This window comes from Canis aureus, chromosome 11, assembly GCF_053574225.1.
Source record: "Canis aureus isolate CA01 chromosome 11, VMU_Caureus_v.1.0, whole genome shotgun sequence".
NCBI classification, from domain to species: Eukaryota; Metazoa; Chordata; class Mammalia; order Carnivora; family Canidae; genus Canis; species Canis aureus.
In genome coordinates, this window is record NC_135621.1 from 38,576,309 (window position 1) to 38,589,942 (window position 13,634).

A 13,634-nucleotide genomic window follows, 5' to 3' on the forward strand; every position below is an offset into this window, starting at 1 on the left:
TGTTGCCTTCGGTCTCTAAGATGCTCCTAGAACTTAGAGTGGCTAGTATGGGTTGCCCTCATTATTTAACAGAATTAAATTCTATGCAGCTTGTAAAAAGCCAAAACCCTCCCAATGCATTTGATCATTTATAATCCCAGCATGCTCTGGGTAAATGGAAAATAAAGCCCAATATCTGCATGGTCTACACAGCAATTGGGAATATAGGTCTTGGATTGATATAATCTGATTCCTTTATTTCAGTAAAGGTACACGTCTTGCCAAAACGGTTGTATAAAATGAGAAGTAGAAGAGATTTTCTTGTGGATAAAGCTCAGTATTTCCAGACAAATTTCACTAAGTAAAACTCCTTTATTTCATTCTCTTAAGAAAACCAAAATCAAACAATCCTTGATTAATGTAGATGGTGTCTGTTTGGTTAAGACATAACAAAATCTCCTTCCATCAGACAAATGATGTCTGGAGCAAGCTGTCCACCAGATTTATCATTTATACTCAGGGGAAATGACCATTTCTTATAACATGCCTCCTTCAGAATGGATCTATATCCCGTACTCCATTTAGAAACCTTGCAGCTGCTTCCCAACATTGTTACTTTCCCTGGGCCAGATGAGGCCAAACGTTATACATTCTAATTACACAGGTCATTTTAGCTAGTATTTAGTTTGTTAAAGATATATTTGCAAAGTAAAAAAACCAACAACTGTGGGTGCCATTAAGCAAGATGCCTTCACTATGAGGACAAAGCTGTACTCCACAGTGACTCTGCAGACAGGAGCCTGAGATGCATAATTTGGATCCATCTCCATTCAATACTCCTCTACTCTGTCCCATAATGTAATTAACATTGGAGGTCTCAAGGCTCTTTTTAAAAGAATTAGAAACCATGAGTCATTTGGGCCTCATCAGAACAAGCTCTCCTAATGCAAAATGACTCAATTGCAGAGATTGCTACCTGGCAGCATTCCGAGATATCAAGACCTGAAAGCCAGCACTTAATCTGATTTAGGGCCTCTTAAAATATTCTTCCAACTTGACTAAACATTTCTGTGGTGAAAAAGATTGAGAATTATTTTAGGAACCAACCATGGCCTGAACTGTCTTAGCTGTGCTATTGATTCCTTTTAAGTAATTGCATTTAATTTGGAAACCTATGCACAAACACGCTAATGAAGTATGACTATGCTAAGTAAAGTCAGACTGAATGTGTAGAGCAAAGATAATATAAAAATAGAAATCTTTAAATATATATACTGTTGTTCTACTCTACTGTTCTTAATGTTGGACTTATTAAACTATGTAAAGGAATTTTCATGGTGATTTTAGTAACATTGAAAATAAAAGATTAACAAGTATCCTGACAGTGTGCCAAGGACTTAGGAAAGTTAGCCCATCAAAGTGATAGTATTTCATATTAAAGAGTTGGTGTAGATGTAAGGTATTCCATACTTAAAATGTTTCCAGTATGGTGCTGCATGTATCCTGTTGTTTTGGGTCATAATATCTTTTTAACTTATACCCAAGTCAAAGAAACATAGTGTGACAATAGTATGGCTCATGATTAGTTTTGGCAGAATAGTTCATGGGCAAATTTATAAAACAACTAAACAAGGATGAAAATGAAAAAATGAAACAAACCAAGTTTCATTAGAAAATGGTGATGATATTCCAGATTTCTCAGCTGGCACCAGTAATGTCTTTCAGTGTTTATCAAAATTCTTGGCAGAACTTGTAACTGGCTATCTTTGCCCAGAAGACTATGTTTTAAATTTGAGTAGGATTTTGTAATTTCCCAGCCATTTATTGAGGACACACTCTGTGCAAGTTCCCCACCCCTCAAACAGACTTCCCCTGGATTCCACAAAGGTAACTCTGACTCCCTCAGATCCCCATTGAGAGGACCTTTCTCACCTGCATGTAGAGGCCACAGAAAGAGCTTGTTGTTAAAAAAGTGCTGTATGGCATAGCAAACTCTTTTTCTAGGCATTCATAAGGAAAGAGGGGCAATAATTTCTATCTTCAAATGTCTTATGTTACTTCAGTTAATTTTTTTTTTGAGAAAACAAGAACAGAATTAAAATGACAAATTAATGAGTTCTTTTCCACTGGCTTGGCTTTTGGGCAATAGCTTCAAAGATCTAAACTGATACCAGTTAAAGATTATAAGATGAAAACTTCTGGAAAATGTGATGGATATTTTTGTTTTGGGGAGTTTTATCTCTAACTGTGTTTGGTCAGTTCAACTGTTTTCTTTTTTAATTTGAGAGAGAGGGTGAGCTTGAGAGCAATCATGAACAAGAGGAGTGTCAAGTGAGAGGGAGAAGCAGACTTCCTTGCTGAGCAGGGAACCCAACAGGAGGCTCCATCCCAGGTCTCTGAGATCATGACCTGAGCTGAAGGCAGATACTTAACTGACTGAGCCACCCAGGTACCCCCTAGGTTTTTTTTCTTTAATAGGTGTAATCCTTAGGTTGAATATAAAAACGTATTTCCTCCATTTTTGTTTAAGAAGTTATTAACTGGAACTAGTTTTTATCATAGGAAGTAGAACTATCTGGATTGAAAATTGTCATGATGATAATTTGCATTAAAATTGAAACATTAAATAGCTATAGGACACTGAAATGTTGCTTGAACTCTAGTTGATGGTAGACTCATTTAAAACCATGAGTACTATTAATTTCAGGTGGTTTGTTTGGCTACTATAAGATAGGTATAAAAAACAATTTTCGGCTGGAAGGAAACTTAGAAATTTAATTTAAAACATTCTGTCTCAAGAGATTGACATCCAAGGAATTAAGGGCCTCACCAAGGCAATGCAGTGTCAGTTCCAAGATTAAAACTCCAAATTTCTTTCCCTGTTCGTTGTTCTTTGTTTGACATCCATTCTCTTTGACCAAGACAGTTAACAATATATGACCAAACAAATAGCGATGTTTGGAACTAAAATAAACTATATACTCTTAACAAGGATCTGAGTAGAGTGGTGAGTGTGACAAGCTCCTGTGGTATTTCTAAAAACATCGTTGGCCCCGAAGAGTTAATCTCAAAGTTCTAGCCAAGATAGTTGACTCTATTCTATAACCTCTATTTTTAAATAATTTAATGTGAAGCTAATCAGTGGGCTGCAGCATGCAGTGTCCTATTAGTGTTCTAGCAAGTACAAAAATTGAACATACATATATGGAATGTATGTGCACATTTCTTTACATAAAGCAAATTATGACTAAAATGGTCACAGAAAGAATTCAATTATATTGAAAGGAAATAATACTGCACTCAAAATGTGTTTGTTAAATCAGTTAATCATTATTTGTTAGAAACCAAACTTTCTCACACTACTGATCTGTTGCTGGAACATATGCTCATTATAAGGATTCCTGAATGTAGTAGGGTAAGAATTAAATTATTTTAAAGAAGAACTTTAAAGGAAATGGCAGGTGACAGTTTTCTAAATACTTTTTCACAGGTGCTGGGTAACTGTCCAAGGTGCTGAAAGCACGTCTCACAGATATGCTGTCTCTCATTACATTACCCCCCAATCCTTTTCTCCTTTAAAGCAATACACTGGGGCAGTAGGAGCAGACACTGAAGCTGGGATGAACAGCAAATTAATTCCTGGTCCCAAATCATCAGGCACTTGGTTTTTATCCAGGAAATATTTTTGAAGGTCATGGGGGTCATCCTTCTGATTTCTTATTTGGAACAAGAATGGTTGATGGTGTTGTGTTGTCTGTACAAAGGGAAAGAAGGGCCGGATGTGTAAATCTGTCTTCATATGGTATTGATTTCCATTTCAGTATGGAAAAGCCCTAAGAGGTTCTGTGGGCCAGAGAAAGAAGTCCTGGACATTCTGAGAAACAGCCAGTATAGGATTGAGAGCTGTGAATTTCTTTGCAGAATCTTTAAAGAACCTTTGGGATTTTTTGATGGGAGCAATGACACTCCTAAGTATCTCACAGTTCTGCAATTAGGGCAACAGATCTGTGTCATAGATGCTTTTCTCCCCATTGCTTTCCTCTCTTTCTTCTTCCCCTCATTTTCCCACCCCACATCTTCCTACCCCCACTATTCAGGCCTCTAAACTTGAGTATGATTCAAGAGCTTTTGATGTTATCTCTTTCCCCTATTATGATTAGGATTTTCTTCAGAATCATGTGAATTTATAATTTAGGGACAGCTCATGACATTGTGGCCTCTACCCTATATCAGAACCAAACAGATGTAGAAGCCATACTTCCAAACTCCACTTTGATGTGCACTCAGTGAGATCACATCATCAAGAAAGTATAACATAATTGTAAGCATGAGCTTACTCAGGTCCAGGGGGGCATAGTCTCCTTTTGGGAAGCATTATAACAGTCCAAACCTCAAAAAGATTTCAAATAAAATACAATTTTCCACCTGGTAGAGAATAACAAAATTTGATTGCCCACATGTTGCTCCTGGGCTCTGAGACTATTAGGTGGCTGCCTTAGCTCCTGGTAACAGATGCTTTTCTGAATGATTTGAATCAGTCTAGTTACTGCTTTTTCTTCTGCAAAAATAGTCGTCAGTGGAGCTTTAGGATGTGCAATGGCTATAAGATTATACCCAAAGGAAAGATTGTGACTTTAAGATCAGCATGAAATAGCAACTGCAACAAATGATGTCTTAAGGAGTTGTGAATTTATTTCCCAGCAGATGTTCTTAACTCAGAAGATTTTGAGATAGGAAACAGAAAGTCTAGTTGATGGTAACATATTTGTTCGAAAATAAAATAATTTCCTGAATGTTTAATCAGCAATTAGTTAATTGTTAAGGCATCATTGCTTTTGATAGATGCTGTTGGTCTCTGAGTATAAAGAAACTGATGAAAATGGTAAAGTCAGGAACTATGTTTATGGAAGCAGATAGGGGTGTCAACAGAGGGCAGGGAGTGGTAATGACTAGGTCTGGGTCATTTGCATGTGGACCCAGCCACACCGTGTTGAGAATAACAGTGGTGGTCAAGAAACATGTTTACTCATTTTCCTGTTCATTCCAGTATGCATGTAATCAAGAACTGGTTTGTTTCCACACAGATCAAGGCACCTTCGACACAAGGAGCAAGAAGTTTCTTTTGTGTTTTCTTTCAGGTATAAGGACGTTATAGGGATCCCTGGGTGGCGCAGCGGTTTGGCGCCTGCCTTTGGCCCAGGGCGCGATCCTGGAGATCCGGGATCGAATCCCACATCGGGCTCCCGGTGCATGGAGCCTGCTTCTCCCTCTGCCTGTGTCTCTGCCTCTCTCTCTCTCTCTCTGTGACTATCATAAATAAATAAAAAAATTAAAAAAAAAGGACGTTATAAAATGAACAGACACAAACTAACTAGAGACAAATCTTGAAGCATCAAATAGGCCAATCTGAGGGAGTGAATGCTTGAATATGGTATATGAATAAAATTCAAAGTAAATAATTTTTGGGGAGGATACAGTTAGTCCGGAAAGGCTGCCTGGAAAAATGAATACTCTTACTATATTAAGTAATTAATATATTAATAAACCTAAGAAAATTGGGATTTAGTCAAGGTGGTATAAGAAGGAATTTATGGCAAGCAGAGCCTGTCATAGAATACACTGAGAGAAGATAATGGTATAACAAATAATGACTTAGATATCTTGTATTTCACTTTTGGTATAGGTATTGACTATTACCTTTTTTACTCTCCTCCTCCTCCCTTTATGCAATTTAGCCATTTAGCATTCAATACATACTTATTGAGTTGACCTGAGTTAAACTAAGCTATGTGGTATCTGTCATATGTACAGGGATGAAACAATCACTATGGGTCAGACAACTTTATTCTTTTCTTTGATACTTACTGGAAATCAAGCTAACATTGCTCTAAGTTGTCTTCTCTTTATTTGGGAATTATATATTTAGCCAAGAAGTGGTAAGTACTCGATTTCAGTAAAACTTGTTGGTGTGTTTTAGTGTGACACAATGGTGCATAAAATTTAATTTGCACATCAGAGACTCAGAAAGTAAACACTGAGCATTCATAAATTCTGTCTTGCTTATTAAAAAAAGTAAAAGTTCTCAGCAATATTTACTATAATCTACTATACTGTTTTATACTCCCCACTGGATTGGATTACAAGCTCCATAAAGAAAGAGACAATGTCTTATATCTTCAGTAATAAGTGAATTTTATGTCTTCTGTTTTTATTTAGAAAATTTGAAGGCATTTGGAAACATAATTTTTTAGAAAGATACATGTGAAGAGTTTTTCAGGCCACCTTTTTTTTTTTTTCATCTAGGAGCTTATTTTAAAGGAATCAAAGTTGTTTTAGGGCATATTTTAGTTTGGTGGCTTTTGTCTTGGCTTCTTTTATTATCCTGGTTTCTACTACTTCTGCCACTAATTTATCTTGATCTATTTAATGTGCTTTCTCTTTTTAAAAAGTGAATCAAGGAGAGAAACAAGACTCTTTGGCCTCAGCTGTAAATCTGACCTTACCAGTGACAGGGTCAAATTTCATGGGTGGTTTCATATTGCTATTTTACTGATGCCATCTTGAAAAACCCATGGCTTTCCAATCCTTTATGCCAGAGCTTCCACAGTGCTAATGGATGGTTAGCTATGGGCAGTGTAAGACTCTGCTTAGATGAACACCTGGTCCCACTCAGCTAGTGTGCAACTACAGGTGGATCATATTAAGCTTACTGAGCCAGGGTTATTTATTGACAGCCTAACAGTAGTGATCTGGAGTGCAGAACAGCTTCCCATGGGAAGGTCTAATGTGCACCAATAAATCCCTAGGCTAAGCAATTCTGCTATGCAAGATATATAGTGTCTTATTGATTGCACACAGGTCTGTCCTCTTAGGATATTTTTTTTTTTCTCTTAGAGTACTTTAAAAATATATTTGCTTATTTTATGGAATTAATACATATTAGTTATGGAAAAAATCAGAAAATTCACATAACTAAAAAGATAATGATTATAATTCAGAAGAAATCAGTTATCACACTGATATATGCACACATTTTCACATTTCAAAATTGTACCATAATCAAGTTATTGTTTTGGAGAATAACTTTTAAATCCAAAATACATAATTTGTATTTTTTTTATTCCATAAGTTTTTCCAAGGTATTATTTTTAATGACTGTGCAACCTTCCATTGTACAGATGTGGCACTTTTACTCAAGTGATCCTGTCTTGATATATTTTGGTTATTTAGTTGGACTGCCTTCAAAAATGTGAACATTTACTTCATTCCAGGAATGATATCAGAATAGAAACAGGCTTTTAAAAGAAGTGTTACCATGGATGACTTTTGTATACCTTGTCATTAAAAAAAAAAAGATGATTCTTTACTTCAAGTGTCTTTAACTCCCTCTTGGAGGATAGTTCTTCTCAGAGGTGGATTTCTTCCACAGATAGAACTCTAACTTGCATAGCCTCATTGTCCCTAACACATTCCCATTCTTCCTATTCTGTTTTTTGTTTGTTTGTTTGCTTGTTTGTTTATTTTGGGTTTTTTTTTTTTTTGTCATTGTTGTTTTACCTAGGACCAGGAAATATGGTAATTATGTCTTGCTTTTGGTACTCACTCTTGAGGAATGTCTTCTGAGTTTCCTCTTGAGAATTATCTTTTAGAAGAAGGAAATTTAAAGATGTCTACGTAATTATGGCATGCTTGGAAGGTATTTTTAAGTTCATGTTGGAAAGTTCATTTTTCCATAGTTAATGAATGCTAATGGTTTCTTCCAAGATTTGTGAAGAGAATGGTTCACTGACTTCCCCTTTATTACAATGATGCTAGAACTAATTCCCAGGAAAGGTGATTTGTGTTTTTTTACTACAACTTTTCCTGGAAAACTTAAAGCTTTATTTATTCAGAAACATACCAGATTAGTCTCCAAGAATAGATGAAGACAGCTCAAGAAAAAAATTGTCCCGGCACATGGGTGGTGCAGTTGGTTAAGCATCCGACCCTTGATTTTGGCTCAAGTTATGATCTTAGGGTTAGGCATGAAGCTCCACATGGGGTTCTGTGCTCAGTTGGCAGTCTCCTTGAGATATTCTCTCTCCTTCTTCCTCTGTACTTCCACCCCCATGCTCAGTCTCTAAAAATAAATAAGTAATAAATAAATAAATCTTAAAAAAAAGAAAAATGGAAAATCATGCTTTCATTTTAGACAGAATAATAGAAGATTCATAGCAGGTTGAGTGCTCATAGACTCATACACTTAAAAGAATAGCAAAAATAATAGAAGTTTTTACTGGTAGGGTCTCATAAATTACTTAGTATACCCCAGCATTTTATAATCAAGGAAATTAAGTCCATATGATATTAAAAAGCTATTTCAAGATCATATAAACTAATTGTAACTAATCTTACTACATCAGAATAAGGATCTTTATTTTCTGATTTCCATGTTTTTTTTCTTCATAAAATCCAGTTATAGATTATCATACAATTCATACCACACTAAAAGGGAATTAATTGCCTAAAAAGCCAAGAGATGTTTCAGGAGGAAGCAAAGAATAATCGTGTTGGGAGCAGTGCACTGAATAATTAAGAATTTAGACTCTAGAGCCAGAAAAGTTGTAAAATTCCAGTACCACCACTAGAAAGCTGTGTGACCTTGGTCACTTAACAGACTCTCTGTGTCTGTTTCCTTTGCTCAGTAAAATAGAAATAACAATAATGATAATAATAAAAGTAATAATTATCTCATAGGGTTGTGAGAATTAAGTTACTTAAAGGGCTTGGAAGAGTGTATGTATATTTAGTTCAATGCCTATTAGATTTGTTTGTGCTACTATTTCTTTGCCAAGGTGATAGAGATTAAAGGGTCTGAACCTATATGGCCATGGGTTATTAATCCTCCTCCTCAACTTACTAGTTATATGACCTAGGGGAAGTCACACATTCCTTTAAGCATCAAGTTTCTTCATCTCTAAACTTACTACAATAGTATATCTTAGTACAATAATATATCACAGGGCTCAGAGGAATAAAAGGCTTAAATCCATGGAAAGTGTTTACAAAAGTATCTTGCACTTAGTAAATGTAAAGTGTTGTTATTAATATTGACTGTCAGTCATATTAACCTAAACTTTTGCCAACCAGTAATAAGTAAGATTGCTCATTAGCCTTACATTTTACAATTTATTTATTTATTTAATTTTTTTTACATTTTACAATTTAGAAGTTGGTTGCTGACAAATGACAGTTGAAGGCCATGTATATTTGCCATATGAAAACAAGCTGGAAATAGGCCATATAGTTGGCAAAATATATTGGATTTCTCTTCAGATCACCACGCCCAGAACTCTGCAAGTACTAAGTGTGAAGAACTGGTTTCTTTCTTCTTCTGATGATGATGATGATGTCTGTGGTACTTTATGTTCATGGCCTTGCAAATGACACTTCCACATTTAGAGAAAACATTACAGTAGACGAATAGGTCCAACGTTGTTCTAATTTTAACAAATACTATTATTCTGTCAGATAAATTCTGCAGTAAAACTACAGTCTTATTGTTAACCAAATGGGGTTGAAACAATTAATCTCTTTAATTTGGCATAGCTCCTATGCTCATGACCTTTAGAGACCAAGTCCCATTTTTCTCAGAATGTGAAGGACAAGAGATGTAAATTCACATGTTTTCTCCTATGATTATTATGCTGCCCAGTAGGACCTGCCGGGAAGTAGATAGCTTATTTGCCCTTCCTCCTACCTAATTTGAAATGTTCAAACATCAAAGGGTGAATACGATGCTTTAAGCATTTCTGGTCACAAAAAAATGTGTTTGCTTGAAGCCCACTGTTGAGACAGTTTTATCACCAGAATAATTAATGTTTTAGCCAGGACGCTCATTCCATGTTGCTTCTGGCTGTGAATTTTGATTAGATGTTAAGAGAATAGGATTTCATTAGCTACTCACCAGAGATGTTGTTAGAGATTCAATTGCCATGAAACCAAATAAGATACTTTCTGGCTGAACGTGATTGCCCTGGGTTTGTTTGTTCCCCCTTTTGGCCCAGCTGGTTGGTTGCTAGTATAATAAAAAATAATACCATTTGAGCTACTTTAGTAGCAGACATGATTAGGCCATGAAGGTTATATGCTTACGTCATTAGATTCTCTTCTCAGCACTCTGCTCTGACCCTGGAATTACTGATCACATTACTGGAAAAGACTCTTCCCTTGATTTATCATTGCATAATGACCCCATTTCTTAGTTTTGAAAGAAATTATCCATCACAGCTTGCTCCTTTTCGGTTTCCTTGGGCAAGGTCAAAAGAGGGTCCCAACAAAGGCTGAGCAAGACTGAATTCTTGATCATCCTCCAAGTTATAATTTATTTCATTAAAACTCTCATTTGTCTTTACTTTTCTATCTTAAAACTTGGTTCATAACATTATTTCAGCAGTGCATATACAAAATTCTTTGGAAGTGAAATTAGGAATCCTAAGCCCAGAGTTTCCAAAGTGCTCTCTAAAGAGGTGGGGGAAGGTATGGTGTACCCTGAGTGTCTCTTCTTTCTTCAGAGAAACTTGTGAATACTTTGTTTAGGTTCATGTGTGTACATTATTTAAATCTATGCATGTAACTATATTTTGGGATTGTATTTACTACAATTCAAGAGTGGTTTCAAAATTTTTTGTTTCTTAAAGAGCTTATATGGTCCTTCTGGTTTATGAGAGCTACATTTTGAGTTCTTTTTGTTTTTCTCTGAAGGTGGGGGTAGGCAAGAAGTGTGGTAGGGAGAATGACTTGATTTTATTATGACATTCATTTCTATCTACAAAGGAAGTCAGGGCAACCCATTTACTTAGTCATAGCAATTAATCAGTCTGCCTTATATGGCCAGCTGTATAAGATTTAGAAAATTGTATTTGGATATTTTTTTCTTTTTTTTCTTTTTTTTTTTTTTATTGGTGTTCAATTTACTAACATACAGAATAACACCCAGTGCCCGTCACCCATTCACTCCCACCCCCTGCCCTCCTCCCCTTCTACCACCCCTAGTTCGTTTCCCAGAGTTAGCAGTCTTTACGTTCTGTCTCCCTTTCTGATATTTCCCACACATTTCTTCTCCCTTCCCTTATTTTCCCTTTCACTATTATTTATATTCCCCAAATGAATGAGAACATATAATGTTTGTCCTTCTCCGACTGACTTACTTCACTCAGCATAATACCCTCCAGTTCCATCCACGTTGAAGCAAATGGTGGGTATTTGTCATTTCTAATAGCTGAGTAATATTCCATTGTATACATAAACCACATCTTCTTTATCCATTCATCTTTCGTTGGACACCGAGGCTCCTTCCACAGTTTGGCTATTGTGGCCATTGCTGCTATAAACATCGGGGTGCAGGTGTCCCGGCGTTTCATTGCATTTGTGTCTTTGGGGTAAATCCCCAACAGTGCAATTGCTGGGTCGTAGGGCAGGTATATTTTTAACTGTTTGAGGAACCTCCACACAGTTTTCCAGAGTGGCTGCACCAGTTCACATTCCCACCAACAGTGTAAGAGGGTTCCCTTTTCTCCGCATCCTCTCCAACATTTGTTGTTTCCTGCCTTGTTAATTTTCCCCATTCTCACTGGTGTGAGGTGGTATCTCATTGTAGTTTTGATTTGTATTTCCCTGATGGCAAGTGATGCAGAGCATTTTCTCATATGCATGTTGGCCATGTCTATGTCTTCCTCTGTGAGATTTCTGTTCATGTCTTTTGCCCATTTCATGATTGGATTGTTTGTTTCTTTGGTGTTGAGTTTAATAAGTTCTTTATAGATCTTGGAAACTAGCCCTTTATCTGATATGTCATTTGCAAATATCTTCTCCCATTCTGTAGGTTGTCTTTGAGTTTTGTTGACTGTATCCTTTGCTGTGCAAAAGCTTCTTATCTTGATGAAGTCCCAATAGTTCATTTTTGCTTTTGTTTCTTTTGCCTTTGTGGATGTATCTTGCAAGAAGTTACTCTGGCCAAGTTCAAAAAGGGTGTTGCCTGTGTTCTTCTCTAGGATTTTGATGGAATCTTGTCTCACATTTAGATCTTTCATCCATTTTGAGTTTATCTTTGTGTATGGTGAAAGAGAGTGGTCTAGTTTCATTCTTCTGCATGTGGATGTCCAATGTTCCCAGCACCATTTATTGAAGAGACTGTCTTTCTTCCAATGGATAGTCTTTCCTGGATATTTTTTTCTAATGTAAGTATTTAGAACTGCAAAGTTTTAAGTACAGTTTCAACTGCATCCCCCAAAGTGATATATTGTGTAAGAGGTGGAATACTTACTATTAAATATGTTTCAGTCTTAATCTCCCTAAATTTTGAATATTACCTTAGGTGGAAAAAGAAACTGTGATGAGGTGATTAAATTAAGAATCTTGAGATTATCCTAGATTATCTGTGTGGGCTGTATGTCATCACAATGGCCCTTATAAGAAGGTACAAAAAGAATCAGATTAGAAGTGAAGGCAATATGATGATGGAAACAGAGATTAAAAGAACATATTTGAAGATTGAGGAAAAGCCCATGAGCCAAGGAATATAGGTAGCCACTGGAACCTGAAAAAGGCTGGAAAGTGTGCTCCTAGAAGCTCTAGAAGGAACCATCCATGCTGACACCTTGACTTTAACCCAGTGAAACAAACCTCCAGAACTGTGAGATAATAAATTTGTATTGTTTCAAGCCACAAAATTTATGCTAATTTATTGCAGCAAAAACAGGATAATACATGCTTTGGTACTTGCATGTGGGTGCCTAGTCTGAACAACCTTTATTATTATTATTATTATTTTTGTAGGTCAGTTATGCTAGTAATGAATTATCTCAATTTTTGTTTATGTGGACATATATTTTTTTTAAAAGATTTTATTTACTTATTCATGAGAGACACACACACACACAGAGGCAGAGACACAGGCAGAGGGAGAAGCAGGCTGCATGCAGGGAGCCTGATGTGGGACTTGATCCCAGGACTCCAGGATCATGCCCCCAGCTGAAGGCAGACACTAAACCACTGAGCCACGCAGGCCTGTCCCTATATGGACATATCTTTTTTTTTTTTTTTTAATTTGTGGTAGTTTTATGGGATATGGAATTCTTGATTAATATAATTTTTTCCCTTTCATAAACATGACTATGTCTTCCCACTGCCTTAGGAGTCCCATGGCTTCTGATGAAGAATCAACTGTTTGCCTTATCAAGGATTCCTTTTATGTGATGAGTTGCTTTTCTCTTGCTGCTTTCAAGATCCTCTCTTTGTTTTTGGCTTTTAGTAGTTTGTGACATATCTAGGTGTAGATTTCTTTGAGGTTATTGTATTTGGAAATTTTGAGCTTTTTGGATGTGTTGAGCAAGGTTTTCATCAATTTGAGGGAAATCTGGAGCCATTATCTCTTCTAGCATTATTTCTATCTCCTTATCTCTCTCCCTTTTTCCTAGGATTTCCATTATCATACACTAGTTCTTTTGAAGTTGTTCCACAATTCTCTGAGGCTCCATTCATTTTTCTTCATTCTTTGTTCTTCTTTTCAGATCGGGCAACCTCCACTGATTTATTTTCCAGTTTCTTGATTCTTTCTTCTGCCACTCCAAATCTACTATTGAGTCCTCTAGTAAATTTTTCTTTTTAGTAATTAG